The sequence below is a fragment of the Chiloscyllium plagiosum genome, unplaced genomic scaffold, assembly GCF_037043375.1.
Source record: "Chiloscyllium plagiosum isolate Xiang-an unplaced genomic scaffold, Cpla_swu_hap1 HiC_scaffold_18, whole genome shotgun sequence".
Lineage (NCBI taxonomy): Eukaryota > Metazoa > Chordata > Chondrichthyes > Orectolobiformes > Hemiscylliidae > Chiloscyllium > Chiloscyllium plagiosum.
The window spans coordinates 98,835,439-98,862,360 of NW_028270156.1; the positions used below are offsets into that span (position 1 = coordinate 98,835,439).

The 26,922-nt window shown below is 44.6% G+C and overlaps 1 long non-coding RNA gene across 3 annotated transcripts in view; it reads right to left on the minus strand.

Annotated features, from left to right (window-relative positions):
• LOC148147107 (uncharacterized) overlaps positions 1 to 26,922 on the minus strand; it is a 64,851-nt gene that overhangs the window by 33,136 nt on the left and 4,793 nt on the right. For all 3 annotated transcript variants that reach the window (XR_015760245.1, XR_015760243.1, XR_015760244.1), the window contains exons 4-5: positions 26,012 to 26,098; positions 8,964 to 9,072 (exon numbers count right to left, since the gene is read on the minus strand). This is a non-coding gene — a long non-coding RNA (uncharacterized LOC148147107). The remainder of the gene's footprint in view (positions 1 to 8,963; positions 9,073 to 26,011; positions 26,099 to 26,922) is intronic.

Sequence of the window (26,922 nt, forward strand, 5' to 3'; positions counted from 1 at the left end):
GGACTTGAAGCAGAATTCCAGAAGTGACTGTACAGCTGCAAAATGACGTCACAACTCCTGTACTCAATACACTGACCGATAAAGGCAAGAATACTAAACACCTTCTTCACTACCCTGCCTATCTATTATTCCACTTTCAAGGAACTATGAACCTGCACTCCAAGATCTCTTAGTTCAGCAACACTGCCCAGGACCTTCCCATTAAGTGTAGAAGTCCGGCCCTGATTTGCTTTTCCAAAATGCAGAACCTCACATTTATCAAAATTAAACTTCATCTGCCACTCCTCAGCCCATTTGACCGGAGTCTCATTGTACTCTGAGGTAACTTTACTGTCCACTGCACCTCAAATTTTGGTGTCTACTGTAAACCTACTAACTATAGCTCCTATATTCACATGGAAATCATTGATATAAATGACAAAAAGCAATGGACCCAGCACCCAGCCTGACAGCATTTTGCTCACCACAGGCTTCCAGTCCTAAAAGCACCCTCCACCAAGACACTGACTGCTCAGCAAGGTTAGAGCTCATGGAATACAGGGAGAACTAGCCAATTGGGATCCAGAACTGGCTCAAAGGCAGAAGACAGAGGGTGGTGGTGGAGGGTTGTTTTTCAGACTGGAGGCCTGTGACCAGTGGAGTGCCACAAGGGTCAGTGCTGGATCCACTACTTTTCGTCATTTATATGAATGACTTGGATGTGAACATAGCAGGCATAGTTAGTGAGATGACACCAAAGTTGGAGGTGTAGTGGACAGTGAAAACAATTACCTCAGAGTACAACGGGATCTTGATCAGATGAGTGAATGGGCTGAGGAGTGGCATTTGGGGAAATCAAATCTTAGCAGAACTTATACACTTAATGGTAAGGTCCTGAGGAGTGTTACTGAACAAAGAGACCTTGGAGTGCGGGTTCATCGCTCCTTGAAAGTGTAGCCACAGGTAGATAGGATAGTGAAGGCGGCATATAGTTAGAACATTAAGTACAGGAGTTGTGAGGTCATGTTGTGGCTGTACAGGGCATTGGTGAGGCCACTATTGGAATATTGCGTACAAATCTGGTCTCCTTCCTATCGGAAGGATGTTGTGAAACTTGAAAGGGTTCAGAAAAGATTTACAAGAAAGTTACCAGGATTGGAGGATTTGAGCTCAGCTGGGGGTTGAATAGATTTTGAATAGACTGGGGCTATTTTCCCTGGAGCGTCGGAAGCTGAGAGGTGAGCTTATAGAGGTATATAAAATCATGAGGGGCATGGATAGGATAAATAGACAAAGTCTCTTCCCTGGGGTGGTGGATCCCAGCACTAGAGGGCATAGGTTTAGGGTGAGAGGGGAAAGACTTTAAAGAGACTTGTGGGGCAACGTTTTCACAGAGGGTGGTACGTGTATGGAATGAGTTGCCAGAGGAAGTGGTGGAGGTTGGACGAATGCAACATTTATAAGGCATCTTGATGGGTATATGAATAGGAAGGATATGGGCTGGGTGCAGGCAGGTGGGACTACATTGCGTTGGGATATCTGGTCAGCATGTACTGGTTGGACCGAAGGGTCTCTGCTTCTGTGTTGTACATCTATGACTCTTTGATCTTCCAAACAATTTTGTATCCAAATAGCTAGTTCCGCCTGTATTCTATGGTGTTGAACTTGCTAACCAGCCTGTTATGTGGAACCTTGTGTCTTTCTCAAGTCCAAGTTAATGACTTTCATGCACAAAGCCATGCTGACTATCCCTGATCTTTTCTTGCCTTTCCAATGACATGTAAATTCTGTCCCTGAGAATCCCTTCCAACAACTTGCCTGCCACTGACTTCAGGCTCACCGGTCTATAGTTCCCTGGCTTTTCCTTACTACCTTTCTCAAATAATGATTTGGAGATGCCAGTGTTGGACTGGGGTGTACAAAGTTAGAAATCACACAACACCAGGTTATAGTCCAAACAGTTTAATTGGAAGCACACTTCCAAATAAACCTGTTTGACTATAACCTGGTGTGTGATTTTTAACTTTCTCAAATAATGGCACCCATCTTCCAGCACCTTGTCTGTGGCAATTGATGATACAAATATCTCAGCGAGGGGCCCAGCAATCACTTCCCTGGCTTCCCTCAAAGTTCTGGGATACACCTGCTCAGATTCCTGGGATTTATCCACCTTTCTGCTTTTTAAGACATCCAGTACCTCCTCCACTCTAATATGAACAATTGCCAAATTATCACTATTTATTTCTCCAAACTCTCTAGCTTCCATATCATTTTTCAGTAAAAACTGATGTGAAATACTTAGAATCTCTCCCACCGCCTGCGGTTCCATAGACAGCCTTACTGATTTTTGAGGGTTGCTATTCTCTGCCTGGTTACTCTTTTGTCCAGCCATCCCTTTCCCTGGAAATAACCTCCCGCAAACAAATTTTGCAAGTTCTTACCTTGTGCCATCGCAATTGTCCAATTCAGAAGGCTACCTATTAGATCTGGTCTATTATTTTCTGTAACTATTTTAAAGCTAGTAGAATTATCAGAGAATCCAGACAGCATGGAAGCGGGCCATTCAGCCCATCACATCCACACTGAACATCAGAGCCTTCTACCCTACCCCTATAACGTTGCAATTCCAATGAGCAATCCACCTGGCCAGCACATCCCTGAACACTATGGGCAATTCATCCTGGATGACCCACCCATCCTACACATCTTTGGACTTTGGGAGGAAACCAGAGCAACCAGACGAAACCCAAGCAGACAACCACAACAAGGTGATCATCCCTTTCTTATTTCCCAATTCTATCCAAGTAACTTCACTGGAAATACTCCCAATATCCTCCCTGAGCACAACCATAAAGGTATCCCTAATCCAAAACGCCATTCTGCCTCCTCTCGTCCCCCTTTCTATCCTTCCCATTGCACCCTAGAACATTAAGCTGCCAATCCTATCCATCACTGAGCCACGTTTCTGTAATATCCATGATATCCCAGTCCCATGTTCAAAACCATATCCTCAGCTCATCTGCCTTCCCTGACGGGCCTCTTGCACTGAAATAAATGCAGTGAAACTGCTCTGTCCCACCTCGTTCTGTGCCTTGCCCTTGCCTGCCTTGACTGTCTAACTTCTCAACTGTACCAGCCTCAGACATACCTCTTCTCTCACTATCTCTTTAGGTTTACCCCCCACTCCCTCACTGGTTTAATGCCTCCTGAGTAGCACTAGCAAATCTCCCTGCCTGGGTATTAGACACCTTCCAATTCAGGTACAATCCATCCTTCTTATGCACGTCAATTCTACCCCAGCAGAGATTCCAATGATCCAAACATGGCAATCCTTCTCCCCTGCACCAGATCCTTAGCCACACATTCATCTGCTCTATCCTGCTGTTCCTACTCTCACTAGCATGCGGCACAAAGAGTAATCCAGATATTACTACCCACGAAGACCTACTTTTTATCCTCCAGGATCATTTGCTATATTCTCTCGTCAGGACCTCATCCTTTCCTCTTCTGATGTCATTGGTACTAATGTATAATGAGCTCCCACTGATCACACTCCCTTTTGAGAATACTCTGCTCCCTCTCAGAGACATCCTTGTCCCTGGCACCAGGGAGGTACCACCCATTCTGATGTCTCACTGTCAGCTGCAGAAACGGCAGTCTGTGCCCTATACCAGAGAATCTCCTATCACCATCGATCACCAGGAACCTCATATACCTCACATTACACTGGAGCCAGTCTCTGTACCAGTACCTTGCTTGTCAGTGCGATATGCCCCTGAGAGGGTGACCTCCGATGCTTTCCGAAACAGTGTCCTTGTTTGAGATCAATCAGCCGGGCCCCATTGTGAGGTGAGTGGTGGGATCCTCTCTCTCTCTGCCCTGGGATGAATTTCATCATTCACAGTGAATGGGGCAGTATAACAGAGCACAGGGGCTGGGGGCTATTCAGCCCATTGGGACTGTACTCTCTCCCTCTGGTGATGCTGCAAATCTGTCCCAACTCCCCTCTCACTTGCCCAAAGCCCACTAAGTCTTTCCTTAAAAGGTAAAATTTTTAATTTGTTTGCGAACACCTGCTGAATCTGTGTCCAGCTGCCGTTCAGCCTATTCCAGGTGCGCAGAACTTACTGAGTGAAATAATGTTCCCATTTTCACTCTGCATTATTTGCCAGTTACCTGAAAGTAGTTACGAAAAATTGTGATCATGCTAACAATTCCTCTCTCTCTGCAAATTAATTGTTTGGAAACAAATCTGCACCTGGTCCAAATCACTGCTTAACTGTCTCAGCTCCAAGGACAATTATCTGTGCTTCTGCTCGCTCTCCACAAAAGAGGAACGCATCTTAATTTATTAGTGTCATAGAGATGGACAGCACAGAAACAGACCTTCGGTCCAATTCGTTCATGCCGACTCGGAATCCTAAACTACTGGAGTCCCATTTGCCAGCTATTGGGCCCTATCCCTCAAAACCCATCCCATTCACGGATGCCTTTCAAATGTTGTAATTGTATCAGTCTCCACTACTTCATCTGGCAGCTCATTCCACACACACACCACACACAGCTTGAAAACGTTGCCCCTTAGATCCCTTTTAAATCTTTGCCCTAGCAACTTAAGCCCATGTGCTCTTGTTTTGGACCCACCTCACCTGGCGGGGGGGAAAAAAGACCCTGGCTGTTCACCGTATCCATGCCCCTCACGATTTATAAATCTCCATAAAGTCACCTCTGTCTTTGACTCTTCAGGGAAAATAGCCCCAGTCTCTCCCTGTAGCCCAAATCCTTCAACCCTGGCAATGTTTTTGCAAATCTTGTCTGACTCCTTTCAAATTTCATAACATCCTTCCCAGAACAGGGATATTCGAACTGAAAGCAGAATTCCTGAAATGGCTTAATCAATGTCCTGTGAAGCCACAATATGACGTCCCAGCTTCCGTATTCAATGCATTGACTAATAAATATAAGCATACCATACACCACCTTCACTAGTCTGCCTACCTGCGACTCTACTTTCAAGGAACAATGAACCTGAACTCCAATGTCTCTTTGTTCAGCAACACTCCCCAGGACTTTACCATTAAGTGCATAAGTCCTGGCCTGATTTGCCTTTCCAAAATACAACAGCTCACATATATCTAAATTGAACTCAGTCTGCCATTTTTCGTTCCAATGGCCCATCTGATCAAGATCCTGTTGTATTCTGAACTAACTTTCTACACTGCCCACTACACCACCAATTTTGGTGCCTTCTGACCATATCTCATATATTCACATCCAAGTCATTTATTGAAGGCCCCAATATCCATTGCTGCAGCACACTGCTGCTCACAGGCCTCCAGTCCACAAAACAACCCTACATCACCACTCTCTGTCTCCTACCTTCAAGCCAGTTTTGTATCCAAATGGCTCGTTCTCCCAGCATTCTATGTTATCTAACCTTGCTAACCAGTCTGCTTTGTGGAACCTTGTTCAATGCCCATGGAGACAACGTTCACAGGCTGCCATCAATCATCTTTGTCACTTCTTCAAGAAAAAAAAAATACTCAAGTTAGTGAGACACGATTTTGCACAAACAAAGCCACTTTAACTCTTCCTAATCATTTCCAAATACACGTATATCCTGTCCCTCAGAATCCCTTCCAACAACTTGCCTGCCACTGACTTCAGGCTCACTGTTCTCTTGTTCCATGGCCTCTCCTTACCACCTTTTTAAAAATAATGGCACCTCACCTGTCGCTATCAATGATACAAATATCTCAGGAGAGGCCCAACAATCTTAAAGGAGGACAGAGGGGGTTAGGGAGGATATTCCAGAGGTTTGTGTCCTTGGCAGCTCCAATTGTGGAGTGATGTAGGTGGGGGATAGCTGTCAACGGAGACAATTAGTGGTTAATCGTGGGTAGTGTGTAATGGCAGGCAATGTGATAACAATGTGTGTGAGTTAAGGGTTGGAGGGGTGGGGTTCAAGGGCAGTGGTGTCGGAAGTGGAGGAGATACACTGGAGGGCATTGGGGTTGACCACGTGGGGGGAAATTGCAGTCCTTGAAATATGGTCCATTTGGTATGTTCTGGAGTGTTCTGCCAGCTTGCATCAAGCTTCACTGGAACACTGCACCTAAGCATGAGACAGATATTGTTCAGGGAACACGCTCGTGTGTTAAAGTGGCAGGCAACCGGGAGCTCAGGGTCTTTTTTGGCCTGAGAGGCAGCATAGATTGATCCAAATTGCACTTCATTTCTTTGTAGGAACTGTCAGATTTAGTCCCATTCACCCAATTCATAATGTTAACCTGTAAACTCCTTATGGACTCAAATCCTAGCACCTTTTCAGGTGGAATGTTCCAGATTCTGATAACTCTGTTCATTGAGAAAAAGATGCCCTAAGATCCCTTTTAAATCTTTTCCCTCTCATCTTAAGCCTGTGTCCTCTAGTTCTGAACCCACAGAACCTGGGAAAAAGTCCATGACTGCTCACCTTATCCAGGTCCATCATGATTTTATAAACATTTATAAGGTCACCTCTCAGTCTCTAACTCTCCAGGGAAAATAGTCCCAGCCTATTCAGCATTTCCCAATAGCTCAACCCGTCCAACCCTGGCAAAGTCCTTGCAAACCTCTTCTGAAACCTTTGAAGTTTCACAACATCATTCCGAGAACAGGGAGATTGGAACAGAAAACAGAATCGCAGAAGAGCATTAATCAATGTCCTGTACAACCACAATATGACGTCACAACAGCTGCATTCAATGCATTGACCAATAACGGGGAGTGTACCAAACACTGCATTCACTACCCGCCTACCTGTGACTCGACTTTCAAGGAACTATGAACCTGCACTCCAATGTCCCTTTGTTCAGCAACACTCCCCAGGACTTTAAGTGTATAAGTCCTGCCCAGATTTGCCTTTCCGAAATCCAACAGCTCACATTTGTCTAAATTGAACTCCATCTGCGCCATTGGCCCATCTGATCAAGATCCTGTTGCATTCTGAACTAACCTTCTTCACTGTCCACTACACCTCCAATTTTGGTGCCTTCTGTAAACCTACTGACCATACCTGACACATTCACATCCAAGTCAATTATTTAAGGACCCAATATCGATCCTTGTAACACACTGCTGCCCACAGGCCTCCAGTCCGCAAAGCAACCCTCCATCACCACCCTCTGTCTCCTACCTTCAAGTCAGTTTTGTATCCAAATGGCTTGCTCTCCCTGCATGCCATGTTATCTAACCCTGCTAACCAGTCTGCTTTGTGGAACCTTGTTGAATGTCCACATAAACAACATTCACCGCCTGGCTTCATCAATTTTCTTTGTCACTTCAAAACATTCAGTTAAGTTAGTGAGACACAATTGTGCATGTACAAAGCCACATTGACTGTCCCTGATCATTCCTTACCTTTCCTAATAGATGGATATCCTGTCCCTCAGAATCCCTTCCAACAAACTTGCCTGCCACTGACTTCAGGCTCACTGTTCTCTTGTTCCATGGCCTTTCCTTACCACCTTTTTAAAATAATAGCACCTCACCTGTCGCAATCAACGATACAAATATCTCAGGAGAGGCCCAACAATCACTTCTAGATTTCCAGAAAGTTCTGGGATACACCTGATCAGGTTCCAGGGCTTTATCAACCTTGATGCCATTTAAGACATCCAATACCACCTCCTCTGTAACATGGACACTTTTCAAGTTATCTCTGTTTATTTCTCCAAACTCTTGAGTTTCCACATCCTTCTCCAGTAAAAAATGACATGAAATATTTGCATATCTTTCCCACTCCCTGTGGTTCCATAGACAGCCTTGTTGATCTTTAAGGGGTCCTATTCTCTGGTCCAGTTAATCTTTTGTCTGTGATATATTTGTTTAATCTCTTTGGATTCTACTTAAACCAGTGCCTGAAGCTATTTCATGTCTTCTTTTTGCTCTCCTGATTTCCCTCAAGTATAAAAGCATGATCCTGTGCTCCCAATTCCTCTGCCTCTGCCATATCTGCTCCCAGGAGGAGCAATTCCACCCCAGGACATCCCAGAAAGTCCTCCTACTTCAAGGACCACAATTTCCCTCTCACTTGATCAACAATGCCCTCCAATGCATACCCTCCACTTCCTGCACCTCCACCTTTATCCCACCACTTCAACCACAATAAGATTATAACCCTGCAATCTTCACCTTCCACCCCACTAATCTCCAGATACAGTGCATTAACCTCTGTTATTTCTGCTACCTAAAGTCGGATCCCACCACCACAGACATATTTCCCTCTCCATCCCTATCTGCGTTCCACAGAGACCATTCCCTCAGCAACACCCTTGTTAGGCCCACCCCCTCCCACCAACCCATGCTCCACACCCTTGACCCTCCCTTGCCGCCACGGGAGATGTAAAACATGCGGCCACACCTCCCTCTGACCTCTGTCCAAGACCCGAAAAGGATCTTTTCACATCAGGCAGAGATTTCTCTGCACATCCCAAAACCTCATCTACTGCATCTGGACACTATGGGAAATTTAACATGATTCATCCAACTAACCTACACATCTTTGGACTGTGGGAGCAAACTGGAACACCCGAAGGAAACCCTCACAGACACTGGGGAGAACGTGCCAACTCCAACACAGGCAGTCGCCAGAGGCTGGAATCAAACCCAGGTCCCTGGTGCTGAGGAAGCAGCGCTAACCACTAAGCCACAAGATCTTTGGTGCTGACGTGCTGCCCCACTGATAACTCAGTCTCTCACCCTGCCTCATTTTCTAAGTGGCAGTGATAATGGAGTGAAATTATCGCTAGACTGTTAATCCCGAGAAACAGATAACGTTCTGGGGACCTGGGTTTGAATCCCATCACGGCAGATTTTGGAACGTGAATTCAATAAATATCTGGAAAAATTAATTTTGTGACAACAATGAATCCATTGTCAATTGTTGGGAAATCCCATCTGGTTCACTCATGACCTTTAGGGAAGGAAAATGCCATCCTTACCTGGTCTGGTCTGCATGTGACTCCAGACCTATAGCAACGTGGTTGATTCTTAACTGCCCTCTGGTTAAACGAAGCAATAAATGCTGGCCAAGCCAGTGACAGCCTCATCCTGTGAATGAATAAAGAAAACAGGTCAGGTTTTGTTCCTTCTCTAGTAGGTACATCCTACAAACTGAATCTGAAATGTTCTCGTACACACTGAACAAATACCTTTCCATCCAAGCCCTTAACACTACAGCACTCCGAGGCCATGTTGGTAAAGTTAAAACTCCTTATCATTGCATCCATATTATTCTTACAGATAACTGAGGTCTCCTGGTAAAATTGTGTCTCAATTCCCCGCTGACTATTGGGAGAGAGTCTATAATACAATCCCAGTAAGATGGTTATCCCTTCCTTATTTCTCAGTACCACCCAAGTAACTTGCCTGGATGTACTCCCAGGAATATCCTCCCGAAGCCCAGCTGTAATGTTATCCCTAATCAAAGACGCCACTCCCCCTGTACTGTTGCCCCCTTTCTATCGCATCTACACCCTGAAATATTAAGCTGCTAGTCCTATCCATCCCTGAGTGATGCCTCTGTAATTGCTATAATATCCCAGTGCCATCTTCAAAACCATACCCTGAGCCCACCTGCCTGACCTGTCAGGCATCTTGCACTGAAATAAATGCAGGGTAACTGGTCCGTCCCACTTTATTCTGTGGCTTGCTCTTGCCTGCCTCGACAGTCTAATCTGAACAGTACCAGCCTCGGACATACCTCTTTTCTCACTATATCTTTAGGTTTACCCCAACTCCCTCACTGGTTTAATGCCTCCCGAGTGGAACTAGCAAATCTCCCTGCTCATCAGGACCCCATGCTTTCCCCTTCCTATGCCATTGGTACCAATGTACAATGTCCTCCCACTGGCTATTCTCCCCTTTGAGAATATTCTGCACCCTCTCCAAGGCATCCTTGACCCTAGCATCAGGGAGGCACCACCCCATTCTGATGTCTCACTGTCAGCTGCAGAAATGGCAGACTGTGTCCCTGACTAGAGTGTCCCCTAACACCGTCGTTTGTTTGGAACTGGGTATACCTTACATTATGTTAGAGCCAGTCTCAGTCGCAGTAACTTGGCAGTCAGTGCTATATTCTCCTGAAAGTCTATTACCCCCTACATTTTCCAAAACAGTACACTTGTTTGAGCTGGGGATAACCACTGGATATTCCTGCAGTACTTGCCTACCCCTCCTAGCTTTCCTGGAGGTAACCCACCTACCTGACTGTATCTGCAGTATCCTGCAATCCTGAGACTGCCACCTATCACACCCTGACCCCTGTCAATTCCTCACTGCCTTTAATCACTCCTTCACCAATCCATGTGATCTGATAGGATTTGCAAAAACACTTCCTGCTGACACAATCATCAGGATCATTGAAACTCTCTCTAAACTCCAACATCCGACAGGAACAGCATACCAATCTACAATAGGCCATCTCTCCGCCTTAACAATCTACAGACCAAGACAAAGGCACAGTCTTACTGCTCGAAAAATACTCCCGAGAATAACTTAATGCTTACGCTTTATATTTTAAACATTTAAACAACAGACCGAAAGACATGAAAAAGAAACCCTCACCTTTCTCACTATTAATATAATAAAACCGTCTAAAATTGATGTTTCAAGAGACTGAAACCCACTGAGCTGATCCTGGCTGTGAGCAGCTCAGAGAGCGAGGTCTCTCGGAGGGCAGCTGTGAAATGTCACTGTTTGTTTCTCTTTTCTCCAAGCTGCATTTCCAGAGAGGTTTATACCTTCACAACAAGTCAGCTGGGAGAGGTCACTGCTCGGTTTTATTCACTGGAGGTTGCCTTTGCTGCCCAGACCAGTATTTATTGGCCACCTTTATGTGTCTTGGAGAAATGGTGGTGAACGGCCTCCCTGAAATGTTGCAGTCCATGTACACCACAGTGATGTTTGGACAACAATCCCCCACTAGACCCACATCCCTCTCTGTCTCTGTAATCCCCCTCCAGCTTCAGAAATTGCATGTGTGTAATTTTACCTCAAATTGTACACGGAGAATGATGGAGCTTTTTTTAAAAAAATACATTGCTAAAAAGGGAGGTAAAGGCCAGATGATATTCTTGCTAGACGAGTAATATGAGCAATCTTCCGAGGATTACGGTTAGATGGTAGCATCATGGCTGATGGTGGCATCAGATATCAATAAAATCTCGAATGAAAAGGCTCATGATGACCATGAAACTATTATCGACTGTTAGGAAAAAAACCATCTGGTTCACTAATGCCCTTTAGGGAAGGAAACTGTCATCCTCACCCGGTCTGGCCAACATGTGACTCCAGACCCACAGCAATGTGGTTAACTCCCAACTGCCCTCAGGGTAAACATCCACATCTGAGTGAATAAACAAAAAGAGATTTATATTTAAATCGCAGAGGAAAGCTTTTTTAAAAACAAAATGGTGTTTTCAAACTTTAAAAAAAATCACCTTGGTCAGATGGCACTATAGACGCTGCAATAATCAGGGAGAATATAAGGAACAAATATACAGAGAGATCTCCGATATACAGTCACAACAATAAGGTTATAGTAGTAGGTGATTACGATAGTGTGAAAGGTTTGGTTGGTAAAGAATGTGTTAAATGAGTTCAAGAAATGTTCTTTATCAATATTTAAATGTTCCTATCAGGAAGCAAGCAACACCTGACCTTTTCTTGTCTGATCAGACAGGGCAAGTGACGGAAGTGATAGGACGGGAACAGTTTGGGTGAGAGGTAATTGTGGGTACCATGGAGAAATAGTTGTATAATCGATAACTACAGGTGAGCTGCCTGATGACTGGAGAGTGGCTAATGTTGTACCTTTGTTAAAGAAGGGGTATAATGAGCAGCCTAGGAACTGTAGACCTCAGTGGTGGGTAAGCCGCTGGAGGCGATTCAGAAGGATAGGATTTGCATGTATTTGGAGAGTTAAGGAATGATTAGGGACACTCAACATGGTTACTTAACAGGGTGTCTCACAGACTTGATTGAGATTTTTAAGGTAGTCACCAAGAAGATCGATGAGGGCAGAGTGGCAGACATTGTTTATTTGGACTTTAGTAAAGCCTTTAAAAATGTTGTGCAGGGGAGACGAAGTTGTAAAGTTCGATCCCATGGGATTCAGCAAGAGCTTGCCAACTGGATACAAAATTAGCTTAACAATAGGAGACAGTAATAGTGGAGGGTTGTTTTTCACACTGGAGGCCCGTGACCAGCAGTGTTCTCCAGGAATCGGTGCTGGGTCCATTTTTGTTTGTCATGTGTGTAGATAGTTTGAATTAGAATATACAAGGCATGGTTTGTTTGTGGGTGACATCAAAAACTGTTAAGGTAGACAGTAACAAAAGGTTATCCACGAATACAGAGGGATCCTGATCAATTGGGTGAATGGGCTGAAATGTGGCAGATGGAATTTAATTTGAATAAATGTAAGATATTATATTTTAATAAAACAAAATCTCCTTTAGCCTCATTAATTAATTACACTAATTAAAAGTAAGGCCTTGAGTAGTGATGTGGAACAAAGAGACCGAGGGGTTCAGGTCTTTGCAGTTTGTATCACATGTAGACAGGGTGGTTAAGTGGGTGTTTAGCACGCTTACCTTCATTGCTCAGACCTTTCGGTATAGGAGTTGGGACACTGTCATGAGGTTATACATGATGTTGGTGAGGCCTCTTCACTGTGTTCAGTTCTGGTCCCCCGTTAGAGGAAGGATGTTATTAAATTGGAGAAGTTTCAGAAGATGTTTCCCAGGATGTTGCCATGAATGGAGGGATTGTTTTAGAAGGAGAGGATGGATAGGCTGGGATGTCTGTCACCGGAGAGCAGGAGGTTGAGGGGTGACCTTATTAGAGGTTTATAAAATCATGGAGTGTGTAGACAAGATGAATGGCTGCATGGGAGGGGGATTCAAGACACCGGTACATACAGTTTGAGAAGAGATGACAAAGATTTTAAAAAGACATGAGTTTTTCTATTTTTGCACTTATGGGTTGAACTTCCAGAGGAAGTGGTAGCTGTGAACACAATTACAATACTTAAGAGATATTTGGATAAGTACATAAATAGGAAATATTTGGAGGGATATAGGCCAAGCAGCGGCAGGTGTGATTAGTTTAGGTGGAATTATAGTCGACATGGATTGGTTAGACCACAGGGTCCATTTCGATGATATATACCTTTGAAACTCTAACTCTCGGTGTCTTCGTGCTCACAACTCTCCCTATCACTGTCACCTGATGAAGCTTCACAACTCTTCCTTATCTCTGCTATCATAAGCATCTCTGTAACATCCTCCAATCACACAATCCTCCCTATCTCTGTAATCTCGATCCCCACAAATCTCTCTGCTAAGTGCCTTTCTGTAATTCCAGCCTTGAGGATAGCCCATTTTTAACTCAGATTCCTGCACCCTGAGCTCCAGAATTTCCTACTAAACCTCTCTGCTCATTTGCCTCCCCAAAACATTAACCAATCATCTATCATCTATTCTAATATCAAAAAGGTATGAGATGATCGCAGCGGGCATGTGTGCTTGATGACCAATATGGATAAGATGGGGGCATTGTGTTCAACAGTTTAATACCAGAGACTCTGACCCCATTTTATTCCGTGTTTCTCCGTGATTCCCTCTTTTTGAAGCAAACATGAGTGAGAAGCAGTGGAGAATGTAAATGATACATGGTCTGCATAGTGAGAGGATTCCACCACCACTGGCTGTTTACCCTCCAGCTCCACAATGTCCAATAGCCTATCCATGCTATTGCGGATCCTGGCATCAGGGAGGTAACATACTATCCTGGATTCATGCCTGTGGCCACAGAAGTGCCTGTCTATACTCCGGACTATTGAATCCCCGTTACTCTCTTTCCTCCTGTTCTGTGCAGAATCCAAAGCGGGATACACTATCTGTTTGATAATGGTATGTTGACTGGAACTCCTGCATTTCCTTCCTGAGCCTTTTACTTGATCTGATAGTCATCCATTCCCTTTCCTAACTCACTGAACGTGCTGTCCATAACATCCTCAGTATTGCAGATGCTCCACAGTGAGTCCACTCACAGATTCAGATCTGAAAAGCAGTTTCCCAGTAACTGCAGATGGGCACACTTCCTGCACATATTGTCGCCAGGGACACTGGAAGCATCCCTTATTTCCCACATTGTACAAGAGGAGAACACCGCGGATCTGAGGTCTCCTCTAACAATATCTCTCTAGATTCAGCTAGTTCTCCCATCGCGAGAACTTAAATGAGCTAGCAACCTTTCTTCACTTCAAGCATGTCCATTATAATCTAAATCCCCGACCTTTACATAAGCTGACATGTTATACTTTAAAACCTGTTACAAAATATTCAGCAGGTATCTCATAAAAATTGGCTATTCCCATTGGGAGCATGTGAATTTCTGAATGGCCTGAACTAAACCTGAGTTTCAGCATCACCTTCTCCCTGTCTCACCTCACTGTTTTCACCCAACTCCAAAACACATTCACTGAGCCAAGCAGCACTCTCAGTGCAGCCCTGTTATTTTCAGTTGTCAGAATCTGGAACATTCCACCTGAAAAGATGCTGGAATTTGAGTCCATAAGGAATGTTAGTGGGTAGTTTGCAGAAAACTGAAAATAAGGAGTTTACAGGTTAACATTACGAAGTGGGTGATTGGGGACTAAATCTGACAGTTCCTGCAAAGAGATGAGGTGCAATTTGGATAAATCTGTGCTCCCTCTCAGGCCAATATCTCCTTCCTCAGCTGCAGGGCCCAGAACAGAGCACACACCCAAAGGGTGATCCAGTCACAAATTTGTCCATCTCTCTGATTTTTGCTTGACAAAATTATTGAAGATATTTTCTCACAGACAGAACAGACAAACCTTTCTGTTTCCACAGTTAAATGCCAATTATTCAGGTCCTGATGTCTCTGCTGACTGTAAAAACCTGTTTGTGAGGTCCCAGTCTCAATTAGTATCCCATAAAATGAATTCACACAACAAAATTCAGTCAGTGCAGGATGAATGGTAAAGACAAATATGTATCTTGCACCTAACCTACACATCTCTGAAAACTATAGGCAATTTAGCTCCCAGTGCAATGGCAAAGGAGATAGGGGTTAAAGAGTGAATAATAGGTGGGGACAGAGCCCAAAGGAACATTTGGAAAGAAAAAGGACTGGATAGCGATCTGGCTGGGAGAGTGCATAGCTGTTAATGGAGGGAACAGGAACCGGTGTCTGGCAGCATCTCAGTGGATGTGATGGAAATGGTGGCTGATGTACGTTCTGCCGCAAAAAAGACCCTGAGCTTCCAGTTGCCTGCCACTTCAACTCACGAGCCTGTTCCCTGGCCAACATCCCTGTCTCATACTTACTGCAATGTTCCAGTGAAGCTTGATACAAACTGGCAGAACACTCCAGAACATACCAAATGGCTCCGTATTTCAATTACAGCAATTTCCCCTCCCATGTGGTCAACAATACCCTCCACCGTATCTCCTCTACTTCCCACACCTCCGTCCTTGAACCCAACTCCTTCAACTGCAACAAGGATAGAATCCCCCAAGTCCTCACATTCCACCCAGGTACAACACATCATCCTCCACCATTTCCACCACCTACAATCAGACCCCATCAGAGATATATTTCCCTCCCCAGTCCTTTCAGCATTCCTGAGAGACCATTCTCTCTGTGACTTCCTTGTTAGATCCACGCTCCCCACCAACCCATCCTCTACTCCCAGCACCTTCGCTCGCCATTGCAAGAGGTGGAAAACCTGTGCCCACACCTTCCCCTCACCTCCATCCAAGACACCATAGGATCCTTCCACATTCAGCAGAGATAGTTCTTACATTCAAACATCTCACCTATTGAGTCCTTTGCTCTCGATGTGGTCTCCTCTACAGTGGGGAGACAGGACGCCAACTTGCGGAATATTTCAGGGAACATTTCTGGGACACATGTACCACCCAACCCCACTGCCCTGTGGCCAACAACTTCAACGGCCCCTCCCTCTCCGCCAAGGAAATGCAGATTCTGGGCTGCCTACATCGGAAAATCGAGCCATCCGAAGCCTGGAGGAATAACACCTCATCGTCCGCCTTGGGACCCTTCAACCACACAGCATCAATGTTCCCTCATCTCCCCTCACCCCACCTTATCCTAGCTCCAACCCTCCAACTCGGCACTGGCCTCTTGAACTGACCCACCTGTCCATCTTCCTTCCCCATTATCCACTCCACCCTCTCACCATTACCTCCCATCTGTATCTACCTATTGCCTTCCTAGCTCCCTTCCCCCCCAACCCTACACACCCCCTCCTATTTATCTCTCAGCATTCTTTCCCACACCGCACATTCCTGATGAAGGGCATATACCTAAAACGTCGATTCTCCAGCGACTTGGATGCTGCCTGACCTGCTGTGCGTTTCCAGTGCCACATGTTAATGAAGCTGGAAGAACAAAACCTCATCACCCACTCGGGGACCCCTTTGGCCTCAATATCAAATTCAATAATTTTAGATGCTGAACTCTCCCACGTCCTAGCGTCCTAGCCCCCTACCCCACACACCAGGCCTTGTTATTACATAGCCTGCTATTACACACTATCTGTGATTAGCCACTAACAGTCCCCATAAAAAGCTATTCACCCTCCCCCAGCCAGATCGATATACACTCCTTTGTCCAATTTCTCCTCTCTCTCTCTTTGGGCTCTATTCCCAATCATTTACTCTTTAACCCATACCTTCTGCATATAAACCAACATTTTTTCCTCAGTCACATCAGTTCTGAGGAAGGTTCATAGGATCAGAAATGTTAACTCTGACTTGTCTTCACAGATGCTGCCAAACCTGCTGAGCTTTTCCAGCACTTTCTGGTTGTTGTTCATCATTTTCATCATCCACAGTGTTTTCTGGTTTTTATTTAGCGGGAGCTTGTAATTCATGTCAAGCAGCCTACACCCTGTGTTTATAAACCGCCCCAGTACCCACAAAATCCATTTTTCTCCCAGTCTATGCCACTCCCATCACACTCACTGAGTCCCCCCTCACAGTGACACTGTGCCTGCACAGCTCATGGTCACTTGTTGGCCTACTGGCCACACCCCTCATTCACTTCTATTGGCTGGAGGATCACACCAACTCTCCTACTGGTCTGCAGCTGCTGTCAATCACCTGGGCCCCATTGTGTCATGTTGGTGGGATCCTCCCATACGTGTTGGAGGCTGAAGGGTGACCTCATTGAGTTTTATAAAACCATGAGGGGCATGAATGGGATAAATAGACAGGTCCAGAACGAGAGGGCATAGGTTTAAGTTGACAGGGAAAATATTTAAAAGGGACCTAAGGGGCAACTTCTGTCAATCAGAGGATGCTGCATGCATTGAATTTTCGGTCAGGACAAGTGGTGGAGCCTGGTACAATTACACCATCTGAAACACATCTGAATGGGTAGATGAATAGGAAGGGTATAGAGGGATATATGCCAAGTTCTGGCAAATAGGACTTGATTAGGTTAAGACATCTGGTCACCATGGACGAGTTTGACCGAAGGGTCTGTTTCTGTGCAGTACATCTCTATGGCTCGATGGCTCTGCGGTGGGATGAGCTTCATCATTCACAGTGAATGGGGCATTATCACAGAGCATAGGGGCTGGGGGCTATTCAGCCCATTTGGGCTGTACTCTCTCCCACTGCAGATGCTGCAAATCTGTCCCAACTCCCCTCCCATCTGTCCATAGCCCTCCAAATCTTTCCTTAAAAAGTTGAATTCCAAATTTGTTTTGACAGTAACTGTTGAATCTGCATTCAGCTATTGTTCAAACTGTTCCAGATGCTCAGAACTGACTCAGTAAAATAATCTTCTCATTTTTACCTTGCATTATTAGCCAGTTACATGAATGTAGTTACTAAAAATTGTGACAAACCTTCTACTTTCCCTCTCTGTCAACTAAATATCCTGGAGACAAATCACGATAGGGGGAGGTTGAATAGGCTGGGGCTGTTTTCCCTGGTGTGTCGGAGGTTGAGGAGTGACCTCACAGAGGTACATAAAATCTTGAGCGGCATGGACAGGATAAATAAGATAAATAGACAAAGTCTCCCCACTGGAGTGGGGGCTTCCAGAACTAGAGGGCATAGGTTTAGGGTGGGAGGGGAAAGATATAAAAGAGACCTGAGGGGCAACGTTTACACACAGAGGGTGGTCCGTGTGTGGAATGAGTGGCCAGAGGAAGTGGTGGAGTGAGTACAATTGCAACATTCATAGGTATATGAATAGGAAAGATTTGGAGGGATATGGGCCAGGTGCTGGCAGGTGGGACTAGATTGGGCTGGAGTATCTGGTTGATATGGATGGGTTGGACCGAAGGGTCTGTTTCTGTGCTGTATGTCTCTGTGATGAATTTTATCCAAATAGCTAGTTCTCCCCGTATTCTATGATGTTGAACTTGCTAACCAGTCTGTTGTTATGTGGAACATTGTGTCTTCCTGAAGTCCGAGTTAACGATGTCCATGCACAAAGCCATGCTGATTCTCCCCAATTATTTGCCTTTCCAATTACATGCAAATCCTGTCCCTTAGAATCCCTTCCAACAACTTGCCTGCCACTGACTTCAGGCTCACCGGTCTATAGTTCCCTGGCTTTTCCTTACCACCTTTCTCAAATAATGGCACACATCTTCCAGCACCTCACCTGTGGTTATTGATGACACAAATATCTCAGGGAGGGGCCCAACAATCACTTCCCTAGCTTCCCACAAATTTCTGGGATACATCTGATCAGGTCCCAGGGATTTATCCACCTTTATCCATTTTAAGACATTCAGGGTATCCTCCTCTGTAACATGGACACTTGCCAAGTTATCACTATTTATTTGTGCAAATTCTCTAGCTTCCATATCGTTTTTCAGTAAAAACCAATGTGTAATATTCATATAGAATCTTTCCAAACTCCTGGGGTTCCATAGTCAGTCTTGTTGGTCTTTGAGGGTCCCTATTCTCTGCCTGGTCACTCTTTGTCCTTAGTGTATTTCTAGAATCTATTTGGATTCTCCTTAAATCTATTTCCCAAAGCCATCGCTTGTCCCCTTTTTGCCCTCCTGGTTTCCCTCAAGTATTCTCCTACTGTCTCTATACTCCTCCAGGGATCCACTCAAACCCAGCTGTCTGTACCTGCCATATCCCTCCTTCATTTTCTTGACCAGAGCCTCAATTTCTCTCGACAGGCAGCATTCTCTACGCCTCCCAGCCTTGGCCTTAACAGGAATATACTGTCTGTGTACTCTCATTGTCTCATTTTTACAGGCCTATGGAGGCAATGGCAGATATGGACAGAGAATCAATCATTCTCAGTAAAGAGGAAGTGTTGGGAAAGGTAACAGCCTAAAGGTAAAAGGGGTGCCTGGCCGTGATGGAATGCATCCCAGGGGCGAAAAGAGATGGCCGGGAAAATAGCAAATGTGTTCATGATAATTCGGGAAAATTTGCTGGACTCTGGGACGTATCTGACAGATTGGAAAGCTGCAAATGTGATGCCACTATTTAAAAAAAAACACCCATTAGTTTAACTTCTGTAGTGGGGAAAATGCTTGAACCTCTCAAGGAAGTAGTAGCGAGTTATCTGGGTAGAAACTATCCCATTGAGCAGACACAGCATGGATTCATGAAAGGCAGCTCATGTTTAATGCATTTACTTGAACTATTTGAGGACATCACAAATGCATTGGACAAGGGGGACCCGGTGGATGTGGTGTATCTGAATTTCCAGAAAGTAATCAACAAGTTGCCACATGAAAGGCTGCTGTATAAGATAAAGGCTGCACGGCGTTATGGGTAACGTATTAGCATGGATACAGGATGGGTTAACCAACAAAAAGTAAAGAATGGGGATAAATGGGCGTTTGGATTAGTGTTGGCACTACAACTGTTTACAATTTACACAAATGTTTTGGAGTTGAGGACCAAGTGTACGGTGTCAGAGTTCAGATTTGATACAAAGATGAGGTCGAGCAATGTGTGCAGAGGCCAACGTAAGTCTGCACAGGGATACAGATAGGTTGAGTCAGTGGGTAAGGATCTGGCAGATGGAGGATAATGTTGGGAAATGTGGGGTCATCCATTTTGGTCGAACTAACGGCAAACTGGATGATAAAATGGTGAAAACTTGCAGCAGGCTGCTGTGCAGAGGGAGCTGGGTGTCCTTGTGCATGAATCACAGGAAGTTGGTTTGCAGGTGCAGCAGGTATTTAAGGCAGTGAACGGAATATTGAGCTTCCTTGCTCGAGGGATGGTTATGCTGCAGCTGTACAGGCCACACCTGGAGTACTGTGTACAGGTTTGGTCTCCTTACTTCAGCAAGGATGTACTAGCACTGGAGGGGGTGCAGAGAAGGGTCACTAGTTTGGGCCTGGAGTTGAGAGGGTTGGTGTATGTGGAGAGATTGAGAAAACTGGTTCTGTACTCATTGTAATTTAGAAGAATGGGAGGTTGGATGGGGGAAAAAAACAAAATTATGAAGGGTGTAAGTAAGATAGAAGCAGGGAGTTTATTTTCACCAGGGATGGGTGAAACTAGAGAACATAGCGTCAAAATAAGGTGGAGCAGATTTAGGACTGAGTTCAGGAGTAACTTCTTCAGCTAAAGGGTTGTGAATCTGTGGAATTCCCTGCTGAGTGAAGCAGCTGAGCTATCAATTTTATTTGCCTTTAAGGCAAAAGGTAGATTTGTGAACAGGAAAGGAATTAAGGGTTATGGTGAGAGAGCAGGAATGTGGAGCTGAGGCCATGAAAAGATCAACCCTGATCTTATTGAATGGCAGAGCAGGTTTGAGAGGTCAGATGAAAGTTTTTGCCTTGTGCCATCAAAATTGACCTTTGAAAAGTCAAGTTTCTAAATTGGACAATCTGGTCTATTATTTTCTGTAACTATTTTAAAACTAGTAGAATTATCAGAGAATCCCAGAATCCCAACAGTGTGGAATGAGACCATTCAGCCCATCACATCGATACTGACGCTCAGAGCCTCCTAACCTCCCCCTGTAACGTTGCATTTTCCAGGGCCACCCAACCTACACATCCCCGAACACTACGGGAAATTCAGCCTGGATAATCCAATCTACTCTGCACATCGTTGCATTGTGGGAGGAAACCAGAGAATGAAATCCACGCAGACAACCACAATAAGGTGATCATCCCTTTCTTATTTCCCAGTTCCACCCAAATAACTTCACTGGGCATACTCCCATGAATATATTCCCTAAGCACAAACATAATGCTATCCCTAATAAAAAACGCTACTCCCCCTCCTCTCTTGGCCCCGTTTCTATTCTTCCTATAGCATCTATACTCTGAAACATTAAGCTGCCAGTCCTATCCATCCCTGAGCCACGTTTCTGTAATACCCATAATATCCCAGTGCCATGTTCAAAACCATACCCTAAGCCCATCTGCCTTCCCTGTCAGGCCTCTTGCATTGAAATAAATGCAGTGTAACTACTCAGTCTGACCTCATTCTCTGCTTTGCCCTTGCCTGCCTTGACTATTTGACCTCAGAACTGTACCAGCCTCAGACATACCTCTTTTCTCACTATCTATTTGCAATCACACCCACTCCCTCACTGGTTTAATGCCTCCTGAGTAGCATTAACAAATCTCCCTGCCCAGATATTAGACACCTTCCAAATCAGGTACAATCCATCCTTCTTATGCAGGTCAACTCTACTCCAGAGGAGATCACAATGATCCAAAAATGTGAATCATTTTCCCCTGCACCAGCTCCTTAGCAACTCATCCAGCACCTCCTCCTCTGTAATATGGACATTTTTCAAGATGTCACCATTTATTTCCCCACATTCTATATCGCCCATGTACTTCTTCACAGTAAACACTGATGCAAAGTACTTGTTTCCCTATCTCGCCCATCGCCTGAAGCCCCACACAAAGACTGCCTTGCTGATCTCTATTTTCTCCCTAGTTAGCCTTTTGTTCTTAATGTATTTATAAAAGCCCTTTGGATTATCCTTAACCCTATTCGCCAAAGCTATCTCACGCCCCCTTTTTGCCTCCTGATTTCCCTCTTAATTATACTCCTACTGCCTTTATACTTGAAGGACTTTTGGATTGGAATAAATGCAAAATATTACATCCTGACAAAACAAACGAGGGTAGGACTTACACTCAATAAAAGTAGGGCCTTGAGTAGTGATATGGGAACGAAAAGACCGAGGGCTTCACGTCTCTGAAGTTTGTGTCACATGTAGACAGGGCGGTTAAGAAGGTGCTTCGCACATTTACCGTCATTGTTCAGACCTCTGAGTACAGGAGTTGGGACGTTATGTTGAGGATGTACAGGACGTTGGGGAGGCCTCTTCTGGAATACTCTGTCCAGTTCTGGTTGCGCTGTTATCGGAAGGATATTATTAAATTGGAGCAGGTTCAGAAGAGATTTACCTGCATGTTGCCATGAATGGAGGGATTGTGTTCTAAGGAGAGGCTGGGAATGTTTTCCACTGCAGTGCATGAGGTTGAGGGGTGACCTTATTGAGAGGTTTATAAAATCAGAAAAAAGAGTGTAGATAAGGTGGGAGAGGGGGGATTCAAAACTCGGGTGCATCCATTTTGAGAAGAAATGAGAAAGGTTTGAGAAAAGACATGAGGGTTTTGAAAAAATATATACGTGTGGAATGAATTTTCAGAGGAAGTGGTAGCTGTGAATACAATTACAATATTTAAAATACATTCAGATAAGTACATAAATAGGAAATATTTGGATGGATGTGGACCAAGCGGAGGCAGGTACAATTCGTTCAGTTTGGAATTATGTTTGGCATGGACTGGTTGGACCTCAGGGCCTGTTTCCTTGCTGGAAAACATGATGACTCTAACCCTTACTAACTCTAAATTCCTCCATCCTCAACTCTCCCGATCACTGTCACCTCATCCAGCCTCACAACTCTTCCTTATTTATATAATTCCTCACCAGCCACAGAACGCTCCCTATCTCATGTCCTCCAGTTTCTCAAATCTCTGCGATATGTGCCTTTCTTTAGTTCCAGCCTTGAGGATGCCCTCATTCACTCCGATTGGTTGGAAGACAAACTGGTACGACCTGGTCTTCCAGTACGGCCCTCTGCCCCCTATTGGCCTGCGCTGACATCAATCACACGAGACCCATTGTGAGGTGAGTAGTGGGATCCTCCCTCTATCTGCCATGGGATGAGGTTCATCATTCAGTGAATGGTGCAGTATCACAGAGCACAGGGGCTGGGGGCTATTCAGCCCGTTGGGACTGTACTCTCTCCCTCTGGAGATGCTGCACATCTGTCCAAATTCCCTTCCCATTTGCCCAGAGCCCCCCAAATCTTCCCCTAAAAAGTAAAATTCCAAATCTGTTTATGAATAACTGCTGAGTCTGTGTCCAGCTGCCAATCAGACTGTTCCAGATGCTCAGACCTTACTGAATAAAATAATGTTCAGATATTATTTGCCAATTACCTGAAAATAGTTACAAAAATTGTGACATTGTTAACAATTCCCTTCTCTCTGCAAATTAAATATCCTAGACACAAATTTGCAGCTGGTCAAACTCACTGCTTAACCTTCTCAGCTCCAAATACAATTATCTGTGCTTCTGCTAGCTCTCTACAAAAGAGGAACACATCTTATTTTCATTTATTCGTGTCATAGAGATGTACAGCACAGAAACAGACCTTTGGTCCAATTTGTCCATGCCAACTAGGAATCCTAAACTAATGGAATCCTATTCCCAGCTATTGATCCCTATCCCTCGAAACCCTTCCTATTCATTACCCAATCAATCAGATGCCTTTCAAATGTTGTAATTGTACCAGCCTCCACTACTTCATCTGGCAGCTCATCCAATACACACACCACACCCAGCTTGAAAACTTTGCTCCTCAGATCCCGTTTAAATCTTTGCTCTCTTGACTTAAGCCCATGTGATCTTGTTTTGGAACCACCTAACCTGGGGGGGGGGGGGAAAGACCCTGGCTGTTCACCTTATCCATGCCCCTCATGATTTTACAAATCTACATGAAGTCACCTCTCAGTCTTTGACTCTCCAGGGAAATTACCCCCAGCCTCTCCTTGTAGCCCAAATCCTGGCAAAGTCTTTGTCAATCTTGTCTGAACTCTTTCAAGATTCAGAAATCCTTCCCAGAACAGGGGATTTTGAACTTAAAACAGAATTCCTGAAATGGCTTAATCAATGTCCTGTCCAGTCACAATATGATGTCCCAGCTTCTGTATTCAATGCATCGACCAATAAATATAAGCATACCAAACACCACCTTCACTAGTCTGCCTATCTGCGACTCTACTTTCAACGAACAATGAATCTGAACTCCATGGTCTCTTTGTTCAGCAACACTCCGAAGGACTTTACCATTAAGTGTATAAGTCCTGCCCTGATTTGCCTTTCCAAAATGCAGCACCTCGCATTTGTCTAAATTGAACTCCGTCTGCCATTCTTTGCTCCATTGGCCCATCTGATCAAGATCCTGTTGTATTCTGAACTAACCTTCTTCGCTGTCCACTACACCTCCAATTTTGGTGTCTTCTGTAAAACCACTGACTATATCTCATATATTCACATCCAAGTCATTTATTTGAGAACCGAATATCCATTCCTGCAGCACACTGCTGCTCACACGCCTCCAGTCCGCAAAGCAACCCTCCATCACCACCCTCTGCCTCCTACCTTCAAGCCAGTTTTGTATCCAAATGGCTAGTTCTCCCAACTAACCAGTCTGCTAACCAGTCTGCTTTGTGGAACATCGTTCAGTGTCCATATAGACAGCGTCCACAGTCTGTCTTCATCAATCATCTTTGTCACATCTTCAAAAAAACTCAAATCAAGTTAGAAAGAGAGAATTACTCACACAAAGTCATGTTGACTATCCTTAATCTTTCCTGGTCTTTCCAAATACATGTAAATCCTATCCCTCATAATCCCTTCCAACAACTTGCCTACCACTGACTTCAGGCTGCCAGTTCTCTTGTTCCCTGGCCTTTCCTTACCACCTTTTTAAAATAACACCTGTCTTCCAGCACCTCACCTGTCACAAACGATGATATAAATACCTCAGGGAGGGGCACTGCTTTCCTAGCTTTCCACAAATTTCTGGGATACACCTGATCAGGACCCAGAGATTTATCTACCTTGATGCTATTTAAGACATCCAGTACCACCTCCTCTGTAACATGGACACTTTTCAAGTTATCACTGTTGTTAACTATCAAGTTCTCCATACTCTCCAGAAAAGAGTAGCATAGTATCTCTCCCACCTCCTGTTGTTCCACAGATGGCCTTCTTGGTCTTTAAGAAGTTGTATTCTTTGTCTGTTTTTTCTTTTATCCTTGATATATTTGTAGAATCGCTTTGGATTCTACTTAAACCATTTCCTAGAGATATTTCATGTTCCCTTTTTGCTCATCTGATTTCCCTTGAGTATATCCCTGTAAAAACATGAACCTGTCCTCCCAATTCCTCCGCCTCTGCCATATCTGCTTCCAGGAAAAGCAATTCCACTCCAGGACATCCCAGAAAGGATTCCTATTTCAAGGACTGCATTTCCCTCCCACGTGATCAAAAATTCCCTCCAATGCATATCCTCCACTTCTCGTACCTCCACCTTCCCCCCCACCCCTCCAACCACAATAAGAATATAATCCACCGGTCCTCACCTGCCACCCCACGAATCTCCAGATACAGCACATTAACCTCTGCAATTTCCGCTACCTACAGTCAGACCCCACCACCCTTCCCAAATGGTCTAGTGATACTATCGCTAGATGGATAATCCAGACACCCAGATAACGTTCTGGGTCCCAGGGTTTGGATCCCGTCACAGCAGACAGTGGAATGTGAATCCAATAAAAATTTGGAAGTAAGAATATATTAAAGACCATGAATCCATTGTTGATTGTTGCAAAAACAAACAATGAGATTCACTAATATCCTTCAGGGAAGGAATCTGCCATCCTTACCTGGTCTGGCCTGCATGTGACTCCAGACCGACAGCAACATGGTTGAATCTTAACTGCCCTTGAGGCCCAGCCAGTGACACCCTCATCCTGTGAATGAATTAAAAAAGGTCAAGTCTTGTATACAATCATACTATTCTTACAGATAAGTGATCTGTTAGTAAATTTGCTTCTCAATTCCCGGCTGACTATTTATTTCTCAGTTTCACCTGCACAACTTGCCTGGATGTACTTCCAGGATTATCCTCCTGAAGCCCAGCCATAATGTTATCCCTCATCAAAACCACCTCACCCCCCTGCTCTGTTGCCCCCTTTCTATCCTTGCTATAGCATCTATACCTTGGAACAATAAGCTCCTGGTCCTAACCATTCCTAAGTCATACCTCTGTAATTGCTGTAATATCCCAGTGCCATGTTCAAAACCATACCCTGAGCTCCTCTGCCTGACCTATCGGGCCTCCTGCATTGAAATAAATGCAGTGTAACTGCTCAGTCCTACCTCATTCTGTGCCTTGCCCTTGCCTGCCTTGACTGTTTGACGCCTGAACTGTACCAGCCACAGACTTGGCTCTTTCCTCACTCTTTTGAGTTTACCTCCATTCCTTCACTGGTTTAATGCCTCCTGAATAGAACTAGCAACTCTTCCCTTTCAGTGCAGGTACAATCCAACCTTCTGATGAAGGTCAATTCTACCCCACAAGAGATTTGAATGATCCAACAATGTGAAATCTTCTATTCCTATGTCATTGATACCAATAAACAACAGCCTCCCCTCAAAATGGTTATTCTCCCCTTTAAGAATATTCTGCTCCCTCTCTGAGGCATCCTTATACAAAAATTACACATTCGAATAATAAACCTTATACTCATCACATCATTATAAAAGGATTACATAACACATGATGGTTTGGGGA